Raw genomic sequence first — 24,002 nt, 5'->3', positions numbered from 1 at the left:
TCACAAAATCCTCCTTAGGTTGGTGCTATTATTGTACACATATTACAGATGAGGCAACTCATGAGGGTAATTGCTATCCACTATAGCCCCTAACTCCCTCAGTATGTTCCCACCTAACCTACACCTTTTCTGAACTTTTGTATTTTTTCTGAGGGAACCTTCATCTTCCCAGTGTCCAGGATCAATAATCCTTTAGTTTTCTTTTGCTCTACACTCCTTTACTCCCAACATCCATTCATCCATATATATATTTATTCAAATATATATAACTTATGTCTATGTATATGACTTGTGTCTGTATCTGCACACACACACACACACACACACACACACACACACGTGCGCGCATATATATATCTCCTCCTTACAACTGTCAAAGTGGTTCTCCTTAAGCAGAATTCTGACAAAGTAAGTCCCCTACTCAATAAATGCTTGTGACTTATTAGCATAAAAATAGCATGAAATATAAACTCTCCTGTTTGACTTTTAAAGCCTTTCACATCCTGAGCCACGATCCAATCAAAGTGGCTTTTTCTCTTTTCCTTAGATATGGCATTCCTTCTTTTATACTTCTGCCTTTTCACTGATCATTCCCTGTGGCTGAAATGCATGTTTTCCTCACCTATGCCTCATAAAGTCATAGTATTAGTTCAGGCAACTGTGTTGTCTGAACTATTCTAATAGCCTCTTAGATTCCCCTCTTCCTTTCAGTTCAATGTGTCTTCATTCAAAATAATCCCTCACAACAGTGGTGTCAAACTCAAGCAGAATTAGAGAGAAGAAGAAGAAGAAGAAGAAGAAGAAGAAGAGAGAGAGAGAGATTCTTAGGATGTAATGCTTAATGACTAGAAGGATGATGGTGCCCTCTATAGTAAAGGGGTAGGAAGAGATTTTTCAGGAAATGAGAAACAATTCAGTTTTGGACATGTTGATTTTAAGATGTCTTTGGGATATCTAGGTTGAGATATCCAATAGGCAGTGGGAGGTTCAATCTGGAGATTAGGACTTGGTAAGTAAATCTTAGAGCCATCTTCATAGAGATGATAATTGAAATATTATTATTGAAACCCTGGGGCCTGATGAGTCCCTGTAGTACAGTGGGAGAAGAGAAAACAACCAAAGATAGAGCTCTGGGGGCCCCCATAGTTATTGGACATGAATTGGATGAAGATCTAGCAAAGGAGACAGAGAAGAAAAGTCAGCCATATAGGAGAAGCACCATGAGAGACTAGTGGACAACTAAGAGAGAATGATTGTCAAAGAGAAGAGATGATTGACAGTGTCAAACCCTGCAGAGAGGTCAATAAATATGGCGATTGATAATAGCCCATTACATTCAAAAGTTAAAAGATCATTGGTAACTTTATAGGGAATATGGTTGAATGAGATGGGAAACCAGACTGTAGAAACTTCAAAAAAAGATTAAGAAGGATGAATTGAAGGTATTTATTGTAGCCAATCTTCTCAAGGAGTTTAGCTACCAAAAGAAGGAAAGATATTGGATGAATGCTAGAGAGGATGAATGGATCAAATGAGGGTTTTTTGAGGATGAGAGAGATGTGGGCATGTATATAGGCAATAGGGAATCAGACAGTAAACTGGGAGAGGTTGAAGATAAGTGGGAGAGTGGGTATGATGGCAGGGGCTGAGGATGTGGGGTGCTGGGGACAAACTGCTGAAGCAGATGGGATAAAATGGGATGATCACATTTATATAGATGCAAAGTTAATCAGAAAGTTAAAGATTTTCCCAACCCATTAATGGGCCTGCTCATTAAGGGAAGTTTAATTATGGGAGGCCAACATCTTTTGTTAGTTTTCCAATAAGATACTGGTTCTCATGATTGGTGATGCCCTTTGGCTGTGAAAAGTGTATAAATACTCTGAGGTGAAGTTTTACTTTGGGGCTTTACTTTGGCTGCTAATGAGCTATCTTTCTTCCTGTAGCAGCATTTTATAATGCCCTTAGTGCTTTTAGTCACTTCAAATGATTAGAAGGCTAAGTTTTGAGATCCCTTCAGCACAACTACAGTTATCAGATCCTGTGATAGAACAGGTAAATGAAAGAGAGGAGAATAAATTCTCTAGCTGATAAATTTTTGCAATAGAAGATCAGTTTGGCCAGAGATCTCCATATTTCAGGGTGAATAGATGATGCTGAGAGCAGCATCACTCATAACATGGGACACTGACAGGGTGGGGAGGGGGACAAGAACTGCATTCTTCTAGGAAAAGAGTCAACAGGGAGAAGATGAAGTCAAATACATGAAGGGAGGGTTAATATGAAGGGTTCCAGGTTATGGTGATATGGGAATACATACCTGGAGACAGAACTTGATTTCATCACCTGATAGATACATCAGAGAAATTAGTAAAGATAAAAATATAAAAAAGTTAGCCATCTCCTCAAAACTTATGGATATTTCTTTTTCTTAATGAAAATGTCTACCTACCTTTACTCCTTCTCTGAGAATATCTGTCTCCTTTGTTCATCTTAACTTTTTCCGTTGTGTTGTTTGGATTTGATGCATGAGCATTTGGTTTTTTAAAATTAATTAATTAATTAATTTTTCATTTTCAGCATTCTTTTCCACAAGACTTTGAGTTCCAAACTTTCTTCCCATCTCCCCCAATACCGTTCATTCTGATTGCCCCTTCCCCCAACCCATCCTCCCTTATATCACACCCATTACTTCGCTTATTCCCAACTTCTCTCTTTTCTTGTAGGGCAAGACAGGGCAAGATTTCTCTCCTCCATTACCTGTATTTCTTATTTCCCAGTTGCATGCAAAAACAATTCTCAACATTCATTCCTAAACTTTGAGTTCCAACTTCTTTCCCTTCCTCCTTCCCCACCCATCTCCACTGAGAAGGCAAGTAATCCAATATAGATTATATATGTGTAGTTTTGCTGAAGACTTCTGTAATAGTCATGTTGTGTAAGACTAACTATATTTCCCTCCATCCTATCCTGTCCCCTATTCATTCTATTCTTTCTGTATACATTGTCCCTCCCATTACTCTAATTACCTAATTACTCCCTCCTCTCATTTTCCCTCCCTTCTATCATCACCCCATCCCACTTATCCCTTTTCCCCACTTTCCTGTAGTGGAAGATAGATTTTCACACCATATTGAGTGTGCATGTTATTCTCTCCTCAAGCCAAATTTGATGAGAGTAGGCTCCACTTCTTCCCTCTCACCTCCCTCCTTTCCCCCTCCATTGAAAAATCTTTTTCTTGCCTCTTTTATGAGAGGTAATTTGCTCCATTCCATTTCTCCCTTTCTCCTCCCAATATATTCCTCTCTCACCTCTTAATTTTATTTTTTAATATATCATCCCCTCCTATTCAACTCACCCTGTGGCCCCCTCCCCCATGTATATATGCGTGTGTGTGTATGTGTGTGTGTGTGTACAATCCCTCCAAATACCCAAATACTGAAAAAAGTTTGAACAGTTACAAATATTATCTTTCCACTTAGGAATGTAAACAGTTCAACTTTAGTATGTCCCTTATGATTTCTCTTTCTTGTTTACCTTTTCATGCTTCTCTTGATTCTTGTGATTGAAAGTCAAATTTTCTATTCAGCTCTGGTCTTTTCATCAAGAATACTTGAAAGTCCTCTATTTTGTTGAATGAAATTTTTTCCTCTGAAGTGTTATACTCAGTTTTGCTGGGTAGATGATTCTTCATTTAAATCTTAATTCCTTTGACTTCTGAAATATCATATTCCAAGCCCTTTGATCCCTTACTGCAGAAGCTGCTAGATCTTGTGTTATCCTGGTTGTATTTCCACAGTATTCAAATTATTTCTTTCTGGATGCTTGCAACATTTTCTCCTTGACCTGAGAACTCTGGAATTTCTCTATTATGTACCTAGGAGTTGTTCTTCTTGGGTCTCTTTCTGGAAGTGATCAGTGGATTCTTTCAATATTTATTGTACCCTCTGGTTCTAAAATATCAGGGCAGATTTTCTTGATAATTTCATGACAGATGATGTGAAGGCTCTTTTTTTGATCATGACTTTCATGCAGTTCCATAGTTTTTAAATGGTCTCTCCTGGATCTATTTTGTAGGTCATTTGTTTTTCCGATGAGATATTTCACATTGTCTTCTATTTTTCATTCTTTTGAATTTTGTTTTTAATTTCTTGGTTTCTCATGGAGTCATTAGTTTCCATCTGCTCCATTCTAATTTTTAAAGAACTATTTTCTTCAGTGAGCTTTTGAACCTCCTTTTCCATATGGCTAATTCTGCTTTTTAAAGCATTCTTCTCCTCATTGACTTTTTGGGCCTCTTTTGCCATTTTAGTTAGTCTATTTTCAAAGGTGTTATTTTCTTCAACATTTTTTTGGGTCTCCTTTAGCAAGCTGTTGACTCGTTTTTTATGATTTTCTTGCCTCGCTCTCATTTCTCTTCCCAGTTTTTCCTCCACCTCTCTCACTTGATTTTCAAAATTGTTTTTGAGCTCTTCCATGGCCTGAGACCATTGCAAATTTATTTTGGAGGTTTTGGATGCAGAAACTTCCTCTGATGGTATGCATTGTTCTTCCTCATCTGAAAAGATGGAAGAAAATACCTGTTAACCAAGGAAATAACCTTCTACAGTCTTATTTTTTCCACCTTCTTTTGAACACTTTCCTAGCCAGTTACTTGCCTTTTGAATCCTGGTGGAGGATATACTCTAGGTACCTGCAAGCTGTCAGTTCCTCCAAGGTGGCACAATCAAGTGAGAGGAGTTTACTCCTCTCCTGAGCTGAACTCTGGTGTGGGAGCTACTGCAAGTACTCTTCTGCCCAGGATCTGTGAGTTGAATTCCCTCTCCAGACCCTCCACCAGCTCCACCAATCTAGCACTCCTCCTCACCTCAGGGCCACCACTCTGGGTTTAGACCCAGATTAGCAGTCGATTCCCCCAGAAGGCTTTAAGCTGAGGGCTCCCCAAATGGATGCTGGTACTGCCTGGGGCTGCCTGGGGCTGCCTGGGGCAGGACGACCCTCCTCCCTTCTCACCCAAGTGAAAGAGCTTTCTCACTGAACTTTTGAAGCTGTCTCTGGTGTTTATGGGTTGAGGCACCTGGGAACTGCAGCTGCTACTGCTGGTGCCCTAAAACCTGCTCTGGTCCTATTTGCGTGTGTATGTATGTGTGTGTGTGTGTGTGTGTGTGTGTGTATTATCCTACTGAGTATGCTTGGAGCTGCTTTTCCTGTTTCCCTTTGACCACATGAATGTTTTAGGGCCTCCTTCTGGCTAAAAAATGACCTAGCACTAGGAAGAATTTGGTGTTTTACTGTGATGTGACCAGCCACGAGTGATCCCTTGTCATTTCCTCTCCAGGGCAAGGAGAGAGAGTTGGGGTTACAGAATCAGTTAATATAAAATACAGCTTTAGGCTTGTAAATCTTTTCCTGATCAGAAGGACTTTGTAATAGTCCTCTCTAGAGGTAAAAAGGTTCAAACTAGGGTAGTGAATAGAAAAAAAGTGAGATATGAGAAATGTTGAGGAAGTAGAAGAGATAGTTTGGCACCCAATTGGATGTGTGGCATGAAGACAGATGAGGAGCTGAAGATGATACTGAGATTGTGAAGCTAGATAACTGGGGGATGGTGGTTTCCTCAGCAGACAGGGAAACTTGGGGGCGGGGTGAGTTTTTGGGGAAAGATAATGGAATAAAATCTGTGATGTAGATCAAAGCTCATCCAGGTATTTTTTTTCACTCTGTGCTTTCAACTCTGTCACAAGCAAAAGAAAAAAAGAGTCAAATTAAGCATTGTCCTCACTGATTACTACCTTGGAATATAAACCTCACTTCCCCAGAATGCTTGCTTTAGCCAGGATGTTATGGGAACAGGGTAAGCATGTTTTGTGGGGAGATATTTCTCTAATGGCAACTCTGAACTCCAGTGGGGTGTTTGATTTTTGGCACAGCACATGGAGGGGGCTGAGAGAAGGCATGTTACAGGATAATTATAGATGTAGTCATTATGTTGGAGATAAGCTCCACTACTGGTTGTAGTGGAGAGGTGGGATGAGACCCATTTTCCTATGTACTTACTTGCTCACTCCTTGGGGTGAGGTCATGGTCCCAACTTTTGGAGAACACTGTTCAAGGACATTCCAGCTCTGTTCTTTACTTACAACCATTCTTACTTCCTATCATGCAGGGCATTTTATTTACAAGCTTTCTCCTCTCAAAAGCCAAGGTACTTCACTCTACATGGAGAGAGCTGTTGGGAGACATGATAATTCATCTCATTGAGAAATTAATGGAAGTGGATAGTGATTGATCTGAAAAGTCAGCTTAGTTTTACAGAATAACCTATGGTGAGGTGGGGAATGAAAAGGAATGAAGCTGGATCACTGGAAAGACCTGGAGTTGTCTGTGTATATTGTGGAGATTAGTATTATTCATTGTCTACAGAATGAGTCAGCTAGGCCATGCTCATTTTTAGTTGACTATATTTTGGCTCCTATTGGTTTCTTTTTCTTTTCTCTTTGCAAAGGCAACCATCTTTATGGTCACTATCAATGTGTCTCACCTTCACTCTCTTGTGTTATTAAGATTTTGATATAATTTTTAGCTAAGATTTTCTTAACCTACTTTTCCAAATATGTTCATCTCCCTTCTGCTTCTCATGGAGTCAACCTTTATATAAAAAAATAAAACAGAAGTATAAGAATCAGGTCAACAAAACTAAGCAAAATATTGGAATATCTGCAATATTTTGCAGAATTCTATATGCAGAATTCCTCACCCATAGCTTCCCACCTCTGCAAAGAAATAGGGAGAGATTGTTTCTTTTATCTCTCCTTTAGGGTGAAACTTAATAACTGAATTGTATAGTATAGAATAAGTAGGAGATGGAGTATTTTTACTTAATAACCAAGCTACATAATAATGATTCCAACAAATAGTTAATAAAATGCAGTAATATTGATGTAAGCACATTGGCCCAAATGCTAAATTCTCTATTAATTCTGTTTTCGATTATGTGAACCAACTGCCTCGAACTTTTCTTTTTCTGTGCAGTCATAGTATGCGTGATGCTTGCAGATCCTTCAAGTCAGTTGCCAAATCTTGTCATTTTTACCTCCACAATATAGTCTCTCTCTATTCCCTTGTTTACATTTGTGCAGCCACAACCCTGGTTTAGGTCCTCATGGCCTCTTGTCTAGACTACCTACTGCATTATTCTAATTGGTTTCTCTCCCTCAAGTCTCTCCTCATTCTAATCTACCCTTCACTTATCTACCAAAGTGATTTTTCTTAAGCATAAATCTGATCCTCTCACTTCCCTGTTCAATGAACTTTTATGCTTCCTTTTCATTTCCAGTTCTTAATAACCTAATCCCTTCATAGCTTTCCAATTTTCTTACACTTTATACCCCTCAGTGGAATCTATGACAGAGCTGCACTAGACAATTTGCAGTCCTCTTGACCCTACCTCCAACTCCTAACTTTCCTGGCTTTCTTCAAGACTCAGCTCAAAGCTCACCTTCTGCAAAAGGCCTTCCCTGTCTTCCCAGTCTTTGCCTTGTGGATTACCTTACATCTACTCTGAATATTCTGCATGTACCTCGTTTACCTGTTGCAGCAGCTAAGTGACACAAGTGGACAAAGCACAAGGTTTGGAGTCAGAAAGACTTGAGTTCAAATCTAGCCTTAGTTACTTGCTAGCTGTGCTCCTTGGCAAGTCATTCAATCTTGCTTGCCTCAGTTTCCTCATCTGTAAAATGAACTAGAGCAAACCACTCCACTATCTCTGCCAAGTAAACCCCAAACTGGATCATGAGAGTCAGATATGACTGAAAAGACTGAACAACAATTTGTTTGTCTGTCCCGTTAGAGTGTGAGCTTTCTTGATAAGTTTATTCCCATGTATTTGACAGATTTTGTTTTTATGATAAGTGATACTTATGTTTCTGTCATTTCTATCAGTTGTTGTTGGTATTGATCTGTAGAAATACTAATCATATTTGTGGATTTATGTTATGTCTTACATTTATTACCTCAATTAATCTTTTTGTTGTTTCTTCATATTAACTGCAAATAAACACATTTTAATGATTTTGCCTCTGTTCATTATTTAAATTTTGTCTTTTCATTTTATTGTTTTAGTCAATATTTGAAAAATCATCATTCACCAAGCATTTATTTTTGATGCACATATTTTTCCCAATTACAGGTTAAAATATTTTTAACATTAAAAAAATTTTGAGTTTCAAATTCTTTTCCTCTGTTCCATCCTTTTCCCCTTCACCCCTCCTTAATATTTTAAGCAGTCAACTATAGGTTTTCCATGCGCAATCATATAAAACATTTTTATATTAGTCATTTTGTACAAGAAAACTTGAAAAAAATGAAAGGAAGAAAGTGAAAAATAGCATATTTCAGTTTGTATTCAAACAATATCAGTTCTTTCTCTGTAGGCAGATGGTATCATTCATGATTAGTCCTTTGGGATTGTCTTGGTTTGTTGTATTGCTGAGAATGGCTGTCATTTGTAATTCTTCATCATACAGCTTTGCTTCTACTGTGGATAATGTTCTTCTGCTTTTACTCCCTTCACTTTGCATCAGTTAATGTAAATCCAGGATTCTCTAAAGTCATCTTTCTTTTCATTTCTTATAGCACAATAATATTCCATCACAATCATGTGCCATAGCTTGTTCATTCCCCAATTGATGAGCATCCCTTCAATATCCAAATCTTAGCCACCAGAAACAGGGCTGAAGAAACGTCACCTCTTTGTGTGAAATAGATATGAAGGAGATCATGGGAGGCTGCATTTATTTAATATCAGCAATGGAAAGATTCTTTTTAGGAAAACCTCTAATGTTTCTACATTAAAAATGCTAATTAATGATTTGAAATTAGAGCTTTTTATTCTATTAAGGAAAAAGCTTTCTACTCCTAAGTCTTTTATACTGAAAAAAAGTATTTTGTTGAAGTTTTGGGGCCATTTATTTATATAATTACATAATATTCATGGATTATCTCATATGCCTTAGTATACTGAATTCTTATTATTGAACCACTCTTAATTTCTTGATACATTACCTTCATGTCATAAAATCTTAGAACTAGAGTTGGAAGGGACCTTGGAATTCATCTAATTCAAGTTATTTATTTTACAGATGAAAAAGTTGAGGTCCAAGAATGTTAAGTGACTTATCTAAGTTCACAAAAGTAGTATGGAATGGACAATTGAAATTCACGTTCTCTGAATCCAGAGTCAGTGCTTTTTCCTTGGTAACTGCCTTCTTCTTGACGATAATGACCAATTTTTGATAAGTTGCTGAATTTTACCCAATAATACCTTATTCAATACTTTCTGATGTTGGTGGTTAATGATAATGGCCTGTAGTTGTCTTTATTGATTCTCTAACTTTAAAAATAGTGTCATGGTATAGTAATTTTTTTCTTTGATGAATCTTTCTTAGAATTTCCTTTTGATTTTATCTTGTCCTCTCATATTTCAACCCATTCCTAGTAATTTAATTTTTTCCTGAGATTAGTTTGTGTTATCTAATTTCTATTTAGTCACTTGAGAATTTTGTATTTTAATATTGTAAGTTATAGTAGCATCTATCTAATGACACATAATGGTTTCTGATTTAAAAATATTCTTCTTTAATTGTGATCTCATCTTTCTCATTTCTAATTTTCAAATTTTGATCATATTTTTTAAAACTTAATTTTATAAATGGCTCATTCATCTTATTGATTCTGTTTACTAATATTCTATTTTTATCAATTTCTCTTCTAATTGTGATGATTTCATGCTTTGGGTGAACGAATTTGTTCATTTCCTTACTAGCTAATTGATAACAATAGGATTGATTTTTTATTATTTTATTATGTTTATGAAAGATTTAGGAATATAATTTTGGCTCTGAGTTTTGATTTGACGGCATCCCAATACATTATGATGAGTAGAAACAATCTGTGTGTCCAAAAATTGTGCAATAGCCAAAGAAATTGTGGTATATGAATGGAAGTGACACATTTGATGTGTTGTATACTTACATATGTGTATATATGTATATATAGATACACATATTTTTGTATTGTTTCTATAACTTGCTTTTTAAACCAACCATTACTGAACAAGTACTACTTTTCATTTAGTTCTCTGTCTCCACTTTGCTTTTGTTAGAGATTACTTTTTTCTACTGCGTTGCTGTCTTTAACTGTAGCATTCAAAATTTGTGCTTTTCTTATTTGATTTCTAATATTGTTTTGTAAGAGGTAATTGATTATTATAAATTTTCCATATGTATTTGAAAAAGTTGTTCCTTACTTATCTCTTTCCATTCTGTCCATGTATCTATAAAACTCAGTTTCAATGTGCTATTCCATCAGTGATTATCATTTATATTTTTTGCTTGATTTATCATATTTCATTAACTGAGTGTTGAAATACCTCTGATTTTTAGTATATTGGATAATCACTTTTCTTTTTGCTGAGAATTAAATACATGTACATTTGAAGTTATAATTGTTATTTATATTTCATTGGGCAGCCAGATGACTCAGTGGACAGAGTGCTGGGTCCAAAGTGAGGAAAACTTATTGTCTCTGACTTCAAATCTGGCCTCAAACTCACATTACTTGTGTCACCCTGGGTAAGTCACATAACTTTGTTTGCCCCAGTTCCTTTTCTGTAAAATGAGCTTGAGAAGGAAATGGTAAAGCCCTCTAGTATCTTTGCCATGAAAACTGCAAATGGGGCATGAAGAGGCAGACATGTCTGAAATGACTTATCAATAAAATGTGTCTTACCATTTCCCATCCTTTGTTAAATTATTCATTTTATCAGAAGGGGATATAATTTTTATTTTTTAACTAATACTAACATTTCCCTAATCCTAACATGTAATACAACATGAAACTCAGTTCCTATATTTGAATTATTATGAAATGCACTTTACAAAACTTGGAGTCCTTTCTCCTTACCTATATTTAAGACCATTGCATCAGTCATACTAAACCTTCTTCTGCACACTGTGCTTTTTCCTTGACTTCTCTTTCATTATTTTTCTACACTGGCTAAATCTACTTATTCTTCTTCTTCCTCCTCTTCTTGACCAAGCCCATTTGTATGATCCAGCTGTTGATCAAAATAACATTTGTATTCTTTTTCACATTGCATCTCATTTTCCATTATCCAATTCCACAATTACATCAAGCTATTAAGTAATTCATTGTAGTTTCAAGCTACACGTTTATTAGTATACACATACTCTTTTTGTTTTTATTTTTTTACTTGTAATATTTCCATACAGCTGATTCTTTCTATACCCGTTCTTCAAACTTCTGTTTGTAGAGAGGTGGTTGTATAATTAGGAAGATCTGAATCTAAATCTTTCCTTAGACACAAGTTATGTGATTCTGAGGAAGTCTTTCACCCTCTATTTTTGCATTTAGTCTTGATGAACTTCGAAATCTAAAGTCTAAAATATTATGATACTCTGTCAGTTTTTAAATGTAGACACAATCTTATATCCCAGTTTTTAGCCTATCATGTTGCAGCTTCTTTCATTTCTAATTTTTTAAAATTAATTAATTAATTTAACTTTTAACATTCATTTTAACAAAATTTTGGGTTCCAAAGTTTCTCCCCTTTTGTTCCCTCCCCCCACCCCAAAACACCGAGCATTCTAATTGCCCCTATTACCAATCTGCTCTCTCTTCTATAATCCCTCTCTGCCTTTGTCTCCATCTTCTCTTTTGTCCTGTAGGGCCAAATACCTTTCTATACCCCTTTACCTGTATTTCTTATTTCTTAGTGGCAAGAACAGTACTCGACAGTTGTTACTAAAACTTTGAGTTCCAACTTCTTTTCCTCCCTCCCTCCCCACCCCTTCCCTTTGGAAGGCAAGCAATTCAATATAGGCCAAATCTGTGTAGTTTTGCAAATGACTTCCATAATGGTCGTGTTGTATAAGAGTAACTATATTTCCCTCCCTCCTATCCTGCCCCCCCACTACTTCTATTCTCTCTTTTGATCCTCTCATTCACCATGACTGTTGATCTCAAATTGCTGAAATATCTCTTCTTGCCAAGGCCAACCCCTCTACATGGGCTCTTGATCACTGACCCTCTGTTTTCCAGTTGATAACATATTTGATTATTCCCCCTCTCTAATCTTCAACCCATCCCTATCTATTGGGTCTTTCCCTACATATTCCCATCATTAAAAGATATTTCCTGAACCCTACTATCCCCTCAAGTATTTGTTTTATAGCTCTCCTTCTTTTCTCAACAAAACCATTAGGGGGAAAAGGCTGCCTATAAAGCTTGCATGTAGTTTCTGCCTCATCAGTCAATATGCATTTACTAAGTGTCTTCAGTGTGCCAGGCAGTGTGTTAAGTTGAGGTAAGGATACAAAGAAAGCAAACATGAGTCCTTGCTTTAAAGAAGTTCACAATCTACTGGGGGATTCAACATGAAAACAATTATGTCCAAATAAGGCATATACAGGATAAACGAAATAATTCACAGAAGGAAGACACTGGAATTAAGGAAGATCAGGAAGACTTCTCATAAAAAGTGGAGTTTGAAATGGAACTTGAAGAACATCAAGGAATCCAAGAGTCAGGGATGGAGAATGTGAGAATTTCAGGAATGAGAGATAGTCAGTGAAAATACCTTGAGTTGGAAGATGCAATGTCTTATGTGAAAATAGCATGAGGGCAATGTCACTGGATTGAAAAGTATGTGGAGAGATGTAAAGAGTAAGGAGACTGGAAATGTAGGAAGGAACAGAGCTTTAAACAGCCCAAAGATGATTTCATATTTCATCTTCGAGTTGATAAGAAGCCTCCAGAATTTACTGAATAGAGGAGTAAGATAGTGAAGTCTACATGTAAGAAAGATTAGTTGGATACCTGGTTGGAAGATGTACTGGAATGAGGAGTAGAAGGACCAGTAGAATGAGTTAGAAGGACCAATCAAAAGGCTATTATAATAATCTACTCTGTAATGGTGATGATCTCCACCTGGTTAGTGGTAGTGTCAGAAAAGAAAGGAGTGTATATGAGAGATACTCTTCTTCCTCACTCCTCAACATTTTACTCTGGGTAGATGTTAAAAACCCTTCAGATTTGAAAACCCAGATGGAAGTATTTCTCTCTCTGGTAACTATGTATGTATGCTATGGTCAGACAGTTGGATCTGTCTGTTGATGTGTGAAGTACATCTTGCTTATGGTCAGACAGTATGAAGCCCTGTCTGTTGTTCTTTATTTCTCTACTTGTATTTTCTCTGTTGGTGAATGTAATGAAAGAAGATTGTTGACCCCCAAAATTTGCTTTCCTTTTAAAGAAGCAGATCTAAGAACCTGTGCAACAAGCGCTCATGTGTATGCTTGGGTGCTTACTGCTTCAATACGCTAAAATGTCTTCACAGTCTTTTCTTTGTGTATAAGTAAAGTCCTTTCTCTGAGATGTATCAGAATTGTTTTCACCTTTTTGCAAGTTTCAGGACAGTGATTTGTGGGAAGTAATGGGATATCTGCCACTTCTGCTTTCAGATGTACAGTTTGGGATTTCCAGGTTCAACAGCTGGTTGAATAAAATAAAAGAATGAAAATGAAGTGTTTTCTCATTTACTCAAGGTGGATAAGTAAGAGTCTTTTTTTTCTTTACCTCTACTCCTTTAAAGAATTTGCGACCATCACCTCACAACTGTGTTTTCTCTGAACTTTTTGAAATTACCTTTCATAGCGTTCGGAGAACATGTTTGAATATGTCTAGCTTTCTCTTTCTTTATCCTGGAAGTCAGGATGGGCTTCATTTGAGATATCACACAAACTGAGCCTTGAAGGAAATTATGGATTCAAAGTCAGTCAATAAATAAATATTTATTAAACACCTACCGTGTGCCAGGCACTGCTTTTAGTGATACAATAAAAGGTAAAAGACAGTCCCTGCTCTCAAGGAGGTCAGTCTAGTGAGGAAAACAATATGCAGACAGTTATGTACCAACATAATGTTTACAGGATAAATTAGAGATAATCAACAGAGAGAAGATACTAGAATTAAGGGGAATGAGAAAGGTTTCCTGACCAAGATGGGATTTTAGCTGGGACTTAAAAGAAATTCAGGGAAATCAAGAGGCGTTGCTGAGGAGGAAGAATATTCCAGACATGGGGCATAACCAGTGAAAATTCATGTGTCTTACATGAGGAACAGAAAGGAAGTCTTTGTTGCTAGACCACAGAGTATGTGGGAGAGGGAAGGTTTAAATGTAACAAAGCTTGAAAGTTGAGGGAAGCAGGTTATGAAGGACCTTGAATACTAAACAAAATATTTTATATAAAATCCTGTAGGTTATAGGGAACCACTGGAGTTTATTGAATAGGGCTGGTGGTAGATAACATTGTCGTACCTGAATTTTAGGAAGATCACTTTGATAGTTGGATGGAGGATAAGCTGGAATAGGGAGAGACTTTTGGCAGGCAGATCAATGAGCAGACAATTGTAAGAGTCCAACATGAGGTAATGAGGGTCTGAACCAGGGTGGTAGCAGTATGAGAATGGAGAAGGGGCTATATTCAGAAATGTTATAAGGATAAAATTGATAGGCCCTGGTAACAGGTTGGAATGAGGTTGGGTGAGAAAGAGTGAGGACTCAAAGATGATACTTAGGTTAAGAGTTTGAGGGTCTGGGAGGATGTTGATAACTTCAGTAGTAAAAATAAGAAGAGGAAGAGGGCAGTGTTTGGGAGAAAAGATGTGAACATGAGATATTTCATTCCATATGTGGGGATAACCTTTGCCAATTCATTCTAGAAACAGCAAGTGGTCCATTTTGATTGGAATACAAAGTGTATGAGGAGGTCCAATGAGCCTATGAGTCAGTTGGGGCTAGATATGTAACAAGTGCAACACATATATTTTATCCCAGAGGCAACAGCGAACTAATACAAAGCTCCTTCTGCATTCTAGATTAAGGCAGTTAGTCCATACTCTTGTTGATTATTGTGCATGTGGCAAAGATAGCAAAGTTTCATTCATTGGGAAACTTTCACAATGGAGATTGTTTTGAGGAGGATCAATTTGACTTTGTCAAATTGCAAAGTATTATGCTTCACAAAAATTCTATTTAGATACTTCATTGTGGCATGGAGGCAACCTCCATTTTTAAAAGGCTGGAAAGGTTCTAAAAAGGATTTGGCAATAGTCTATTGTCTGGGAGTAATGTTAAAGGCAGGATGAAAATGCCCACAAAGATTTGTGATGTTGTTCTTTTGAGACTTGAGAGTCAAAGAGAAGTTGTGATTGACATTAGTGAAAGAAGTGCTCACAACCACAAGATTGTGGATGTTTTGTAGTACTGAATCATATTTTCAAGATATTACTAGTTCAATCAAAACAAATTAAAATATAGTAACAATAATAGTGACCGAAGTGACTTAACACGTCATTCCTCAATTTATAAGTGGTCAAAGGATATAAGCAGGCAGCTTTCAGAGGAAGAAATTAAAGCTATCTATCGTAATATGCAAGAATGCTCTAAATCATTATTGATTAGAGAGATGCAAGTCAAAACAACTCTGAGGCACCACATAACACCTATCACATTGACTACCATGACAAAACAGGACCATTATAAATGTTGGAGAAGATATGGGAATACCACAGCAATACTACTTCTAGGTGTGAATCCCAAAGATATCATAAAAATGTGAAGAGGACCCACGTGTACAAAAATATGTATAGCAGCTCTTTTTGTGGTGGCCAAGAATTGGAAATTGAGGGGATGCCTACTAATTGGGGAATGGCTGAAGAAGTTGTGGTATATGAATGTAATGAACTATTGTACTATAAGGCAATTGCTATTGTTTCCGCTAACTTTTTAGTTGAATTTCTATGATTTTCCAAGTATATTATCACATCATTCACAAAACATAGTTTTATCACCTCATTGCCCATTTTCATTCCTTTAATTTCTTTTTCTTCTCCTATCGCTATTGCTAGCATTGCTAAAAAATATTGAATGACATTGGTGACAGTGGGCATCCTTGTTTCACACCTGATATGACAAGGACTCTGGCTTATACTCATTACAAATAATGCTTGTTGATGCCTTTAAATGGGTACTACTTATCATTTTAAGGAAAGCTCCATTTATTCCCATGCTTTTTGGTGTTTCTAGTAGGAATGGTTGTATTTTGTCAAAAGCTTTTTTGCAGCTATTGAGATAATCATATGACTCTTGTTGATTTTGTTATTATTATGGTGAATTATGATAACAGCTTTCCTAACACTGAGTTAGTTCTGCATTTGTGGTATAAATGCCCCCTAGTCATAGTGTATGATCCTTGTGATATAGTGATGTAAACTTACTAGCATTTTATTTATATTTTTTGCCTCAGTATTCATTAGGAAATACACAGTCGGTCCACCCAACATTCCGTGATTAACTTTTGAAACACGGAATATATGCGCATAAGTGGAAAAATGAAAATTATGAACAGACCTATATTGTACATTAAAGTCCCATAAATAGTGATCTAATGAATTTATTGATAAATTTTAATGAATGTATGCACAGATCAATTCCTTCACTCAAAAGTTGAACATTTATTAAAAGAATCTTGGTTCTTTGAGCTCTTGATTTGAAAAATTATTGTTTTTAGATTGATTCTTGTCATTTGATGATGACAATTTGGAGGAATTATTGATTTTTGCTGTTTCTTACATTAACATCTTAAACAAACTTGTTTTTAAAACCTCACTTTTTGCACTTTGTTCTCTAAATACTACTTCATTTTAGTTAAGTAATGGTTCCTGCTTGAGATTCCACATTGGAGAAGCACTTTTTTCCTTGAAGTTTCTATGTACTTTTTTCTTTTACTTGCCCTAACTTACTCACATAGGAAGCCCACTGGGTTTTTAGGAGAGTAAAGGAAATAGTTTCATTCAAAGGAACAAAAGCATATTTTTTTTTATCATTATCAACATATTTACCCTTTATTAACACCTTCTCCTCTTGGTTACCCTGGGAAAACCATCAGAATCCTAGGAGACATTTATGTTGGCCAAATGAGGTGTGGCTGGCAATCCCAGTCTTGGTAACAATCTTTGGTCACTATTCTTCAGTTTCACTCATTAGCTCCCTTTCCTTGTGTGGCAGAATTTTATATAGGTCTTAAATTTTCTAGTAATTACCTATTGGAGAAAACTGAGCTTTTGGAGTTTTTTGATTTTCCTGAAATGTTGCTTTCTCAGGTCCTGTGGCAGAGCAAGTAGGTGAGAGAGATGAAAATAAATTTACGGATAGGAAGAAGTAACTTCCTAGAACTATGATCTAGTGTTGAATAAACTATGAAAGGGATGAGATTACCCCTTGCTCAGATCAGTTGGCTGTTGGTTTTTCTGAGGGTAGAATACAATGGGGGAAGAGAGCAGGAACTGAAGAGGTAAGTAGAGGTGAGTCAAAGGCTTTCAGATTATAAATTTGGGTGTATACAACTGGAAAGTGGATTTTTGGGAGTTGCGTTAGTGATCCCAGTGGTAGGATTGAAATGCATAAAGATGACTTTAGTTTTTTCCACTCATCAACACTTCCTAAATCTCTCCCCTCCCCTTTCTCTTGAAGGAAATTTCTGTCCTTCCTTATACTCTCAGTTCTTCTCACCCCTTTTGATTTCTATTGTTCTAATTGTACAGATTTTGGGGCTGACCATTTCTGTAGTAAGAGCTGATATATATTAGAATTTTTCCTCTTTTCTGTCATGAAAATCTGCCATCCTGGGTGTTGCCTTTGATGTGCTTTCTTTGATGGCCCTCACCCTGAGCCTTGACTATCTAATGTTGCTAGACACAAAACCTTGATTACCTGGTTCCCTACAAAATTAATACTAATCGAATCAATCAGTTCCTTACTACTACTTTGCTGGACTATTCTCCATCTTTTGTTAATTCTATTTGCTTATAATTCCTGTGCTACATCTTTCCTTGAAAGCCACCAAACATTACTCAACTTCTCTCTTATGTTTGACCTTCTTTTCCTTTACTGAAAAGTTTGTGATTGTCTTCTGAAATCTCCCTAATCTTCCCTGCCTTCTTCTCCTCTCATGACAGTTCATCTCAATTTCAGAAGTACTCCGCATCTTCTCCCCATTCTCTTCTCCTTATTTTTTGTTTCAGAAGAGGAACTATGGAGATAACATTTTCTACCCCCTCCCAAGGTTCATCTTCCTACTTTGACTTTGATACCATGCTCTTTTGCTTTTAATAACTAATCCCTGTGAGTGACCTATCAAAGAGCCCACACCCTGCATCTTCAATTTTTCCCTGTTTTACTCATTTTTTCCCTCTGTCTACAAAGTCCACCCTGTATACTATAACAATTATCCTCAACTCTTCATCCTTCCAGTTATTATTCTCTCCCCTTCCTTCCTTTGACAAACTTCTCAAAAGAGTAGTGTTTTTTCCTTTCAATTAAAAATTTATTAATCATCTTCTATTTGTAAGTCACTGTACTAGACAGAGTGGACACAAATATATTCAGACAGGAGAGAAATCCTCCTCTGAAGGTCCTATCTTGGTCCTCTTTTCTCCTCCCTACGTTTCCCCACATTCTAGTCCTGCATTTCCAATTGTTTACTAGATGTTTTAATCTGTTACATGTCTTTTCAGACCCTCAAACTTAGTGTATCTAAAACAGAACTTATGACTTTCCTCCTTTTACTTTTCCAATTTTGATTTTCTTTTAATTGTACATCTATTGTTCCTACCACTCTGAGTTTTAACTTGAGTTTGCCAAAGATGTCTAGGGAGGTATTGCAGCTGCCAACCCTTGGGGTGCAGGAAACTTTCCCAACCATCCAGGGGCTGCTGTTGATCAAATGCTTCTTTTTGGGGTTTGTCACTCAGGAGATACTAGATTCATGTAATAATCCTGTTCCATTTTTTGTGACCTTCTCCACAATCAAGCATATTAAAGATATGCAAACTGATATCAGAGAAGACCATGGAAACTGACTTTTTAACACTAGAAAAGGATACAACAGTTGTCATTCACACTTTCTTTCTAGCTCAAAAGTGTGAGACTGTGTAAAGCATGAATTGGCACTTGGAGACTGTACTGAAGGAGAACAGGACTCCTCTGACATTGACTGATGAAGCCTCTATACCCAAATTTACCTATAGAAACCATTTACCACAAGTATATGGTATATGGCGGTTCTTAGATCTGGCACTGACTTTCTTTGAGAAACTAGAAGCCCATACTGAAGACATAAGAAATATTCCTTGTTCAGATTGTAGTGTGAAAAGTATAGATAATGCTTTGTCAAAAATTAGTGTCTTGGTGGGAAAGGCACATAATATGAAAGAAAATACCCTGAAATAGAGAGTGCAGCAAAAGAAATTTCTCCTATCACCAAAATATTTTGGAGAGATTTTCAGAAATAGCATGAGACTGTTATACCCCTTTTGTCTTTCTAGTCCAGAACTCATGGCCATAGCTTCCCAATTCCTATTGATCCTCCTCTATTTCCCTCAGATGGCACCTATTTTTTGGTAGGAAATATCATCCATTAGCAAACCAATGGAAATGAAATTGTATTTTGGCAATTGAAGAGAAGTAGATTGCAAGAAAAGATCTTAAAGTCTCAATGGGGAAGTATGGGAGATTTCTGAGTAGGAGGATGATGTGATTATACCTGTACACTTGGGAGCTTTGTGTGGCTGTCTTGCATAGGTTAGATTTGAATAAGGATAGACAGGACTAAGTTAGACCAGTGAGTGGGATATTATGAAAGTCTCAGGGAAATTAGGTGGGGGTCTGAAATTAGTGAATTTAATGAATTGAAACTTATGTGAGTGACAGGCATTTCTTATTTTTATCTTTTAAAGATAGTCTAAGATTAGATTCAGGACCAGTGGTGAGTACAGCTTCTCAGGGCTGGGAGATAGATCCCATAGATGCAACTAGAAAACCTTGAATAGTAATAATATCTTAATTTGCATTTTTCTAGTTACTAGTGATTCGAAACACTTTTTTATATGGCTATTGGATTTTTTTGTTTGAAAATTGTTCATATCATTTGACAACTTTTCAATTGGGGAATGGCTCTTATTTTATAATTTTGCATCAGTTCCTTATTTATCTTGGAAATGAGATCTTTTTGAGAGAAACTTGATGTAAAATTTTTCCCATTATCTTTTCCTTTCTAATTTTAGTTACATTCAATTTACATCCTTTGTTTTTAAAATAATTTTTTTATTAAAGAAAATTCATCTTCTCTCCCTCCAATTCCCCCTGCCCCTTCTCACTGAATGAGAAAGAAAAAAGAAAATGCTTCCACCAACATGCATAGTTATACAGATTTCTGCATTGGATTTGTCCAATAAGGTATAAGCTTGGAGTTATGGATATATATAAGGATATATATCCTGAATCTATCACTTCTGTCAGGAGACGGGTAGCATGTTTCATCATAAGCCCTATGGAACTGGTTGCTTATTACATTGATCAGTTTCCCACTTTCTTTTTATGAAGAAGAGGGTGTTGTGAGGAGTATGCAAGTCTTCAGTACTCTAGATCTGATGCAATATGCTTCTACTCCTGTACCTCCTTCTCTTTCCCTTGCCCAAAATTTGCTGTTTGTTGTTTGCTCTTTGTTCTTGAAGAGGGATGACATCATGAGGGTGATGAGACAGAGTTGCCCAGTCTCACTGTCTCCTCTAGTGTCATTTAAGTCTAGTGGCAGGACAAAAGTGAAGAAGGCTGGTGATGGCTCAGGATGCAGTGGGTGACCTTGGCCTTTCTAAATTAGGTCTTTCCCAGGTCCCAGTTTGTCTGAAACTAAGCCCATTCAATAATAAGGACAAGGTAAGCCTTGAGAAAAAAGATGGCTCATTTTACCATCACACACGGTCTGGGAGGAAAAGACCCTTAGAGTTAGTTTCTCACCAGAACAAAAATAATTGCTATTTAATTCTTTCTTAGCCATTAACACCTAAGCAAAGAGTCACCTAAAGGCTGGGGTTGGGGGCTCTTACTGGCCACTCAATGAAAATCAGAATGATTTGGGGTTAAAGGCTAGTAAGCCCATTTTAAACACAATGGACTTTCCATCTAGACATAGGAAAAAGTTCTGAATTCCTAAACATAGATCGTAGGAATTGTATTATTAGAGAGAATAGCATTCTCTTTTTTTCTGTGAAAGAAACTAGGACTATTCTTATGTTTTGAGTAAGGGTGACAGACTCCAAATTCCAGAGCATCTGGATGAATTTGTCTATAAAGAAAGAAGCCCACAGCAGATCAGAATAGAAAAACAGCAGAAATAAGCTAGATTTGAGTGGATGTAGCAGAAATTAATGATGATATTATTACAGGTCCTTAACCTGTCTTTTTTTTAAACACCTCTTTTTGTTCCATTTCCCATTTATTAAAGTTTATTTTGCTTATGACTATTACCTCCTAAAACATACCCTTCCTCAGTACTTTCCCTTCTCTTTCCTTTCAATTTTTTCTTCCTGTTTAATGAAACATTTTTTTCTGCATCCAGCTGTGTGTGTGTGTGTAGTTGTATTATGCTCTGTTTTCACTAATTCAGATGAAACTGAGGGTCAAGTGGTGCTATCTTCCTCCACTCCTTCCTCACTGTTCATATAGTTGTAATGCCAATGAGATCCCACAGCAGTCACTATGGATACCCATGCATATTTCCAGGGTAAATTCTCAAAATATAAACTTTATTCCTTAAAGATGAAACCAAGACATTTGTTCAAACACCAGAGATTCAAATCCATCACAGTAACAAAGAAATCTATACACATTATCAGTGCAGGGAGCACAACTAACACCAAGCCTTTGCTCCATCAGACCTCCCAACAAACAAGCTCCCTTAGGCAAAATAACTCCCTCTCTCACTCATGCTAGCTGCTCTACTCTGCCTGCTCTCTCTCTCTCTCTCTCTCTCAGCTCCACCTCAGTCTCTCTTCCTGCTCCACCTTTCCTGCTCCACTCACTAAACAAACTCCTCCTACCATGGGTGTCATGGGACTCAAGCTGTGGGCTGGGCCAGAGCTCAAAGTAGGTCACATGGGCTTATTAAAGGGCAGAGAAGACGCTCAAATTCCTTTACCATTACCATAGTCTACCTGAGCAACAAATTATATGTCATAATTTCTCCAACTCTTCCTTTACCTTCCTCCATCTCTAGTGTATTTCTTCTCCTTCCTTTTCCCTTCTTCTTTTAAGATCATCCAAATACAACAAAACCTTATTCTCAAGCTTTTCATCTTATTAGGCACCCCTGATGATGATAGGTTTCTGAGGCAGTACATATACTATCTCCCTATATTAAAATGTGAACAGGCTTCTCTTTAAATTCCTTATGATTACTTGCTCATGTTTTCTTTTTCTTTTGACTTCTGTATATGTATTTAAAAATTTCTATAAAGCTCTAGTTCTTTCATCAAGAATTCTTGGAAGTCTTTTACTTTATTAAAAATGAAAACTTCCCCCTTTAGGATTATACTTAGATTAACTGACAAACTAGTCCTGCTTATAAGTCAATTCCTTTGCCTTGTGGAATATCATATTCTAAGCTCTCTGCTCCTTTATACACTGGATGTCAAATTGTGTGTGATCCTAACTTGTTACTTAAATGCTTTCTTTCTAGTTGTTTGCAGTGTTTTTCCTTGGACATGGAAGCTCTGAATTTTGGCTATTATGTTACTGGTTTTCATGTTGAAGTTTATTTCAGAAGATGACTAGTAGATTCATTCTATTTCCACTTTGCCCTCTGGTTTAGGGGATTTGTGCAATTAAAAAAAGATTTCTTGAAATATGAAGTTTAGGTTCTTATTTTAGTCATGGCATTCAGACAGTGCAATGATTCTTAATTTTTTCTCAATGTATTTTCCAGATCAGTTGCCTTTTTCTATTACATGTTTTGTATTTTCTTCTCTTTTTCAGCCTTTTGAGTTTGTTTTAATATTTCTTATTGGAGTCATGGGTTTCCATTTGATTTATTCTAATTTTCATGTAGCTTGTTGCTTGGGCAAGCTTTTATATTTCTTGTGCCAAGCTATTAATTCCCTTTCTATTTCTTTCTTCCATAGCTCTCATTTCTTTTTGATTCCTCCCCGCCCAGCACTCCATTCTATTTATAAAAACATTTAAAACTTTTTTCATAGTCTTACTTCATTTCATCTGGAATTTAGTTTGAGTTTGTGAACAAGTTGTGGTTTTTTTCTGAGGCAATGCCTGTAAATATTTTGGAGACGTTCTCTTTTGTGTTTATATCTTGTTGCTGCTACCATAAAATATTGTTCATTATAGTGGATTTTTTTAGTTTGCCCATTCTTCCAGGGACTTGATGTTAGGTCTGGAATCTGCTAACTTTCTGGAGGTAATGTTCGGGTTTGTTCCTGTTTGGGATATCAGTGGACTGCTGCTAGACTCAGTCACTGACAGCAACCAGAAAGCTCTATAGGTTCAGAGCAGTCCTTTTGGTCTGCACTTACATCCATCATTATTCCACTGTAGTCTTCAGGTTGAGTTAGGGCTGTATTTTATACTCGCATCTTGCTCCATCAATAGACCAGGATCCACAAACTCTTGTTCCTCTGATCTCCCTAATCCATAGATGCAGATTACCTTCTCAAGCTGCTGTGACCCAGCACTGGGTACTAAGTTACAGAATTGCCAGCTGCCTGATAATTATTCTTCCTGAACAAGGTAAGGTCCCTTCATGCCAGATGTGGAAATCCTTCTGGTTTTAGTGCAGAGCTTCAGGCAAGCACTTTTTAGTCCCTTTAATATCTACAGCATCTGTCCATTTTCCATGCTAATCTGGGCTAGAAAGATGACATACTGTAAATAAAAAGAAAAAAATTTCCGATTAGTATTTCGATATGTTTTTTAAATCTTTACAGGAGCAATGGTTAGGAAGAGCTGTGATATAATACTTCCTTCTACTGAAATATCTCATCTGGTCTCCTGTTCAATAATTTATAAAATT

General features: G+C 36.7%; 1 pseudogene; it reads left to right on the top strand.

Annotated features, from left to right (window-relative positions):
• Positions 1–1,309: 1,309 nt before the first annotated feature.
• LOC140514633 (HAUS augmin-like complex subunit 2 pseudogene) lies at positions 1,310–23,474 on the top strand (annotated as a pseudogene).
• Positions 23,475–24,002: the final 528 nt, after the last annotated feature.

This window comes from Notamacropus eugenii, chromosome 7 (assembly GCF_028372415.1).
Source record: "Notamacropus eugenii isolate mMacEug1 chromosome 7, mMacEug1.pri_v2, whole genome shotgun sequence".
Classification (NCBI taxonomy): Eukaryota; Metazoa; Chordata; class Mammalia; order Diprotodontia; family Macropodidae; genus Notamacropus; species Notamacropus eugenii.
The sequence above is the reverse complement of the archived record's forward strand: the minus strand, read 5'-3'. Positions and strand labels throughout refer to the sequence as shown.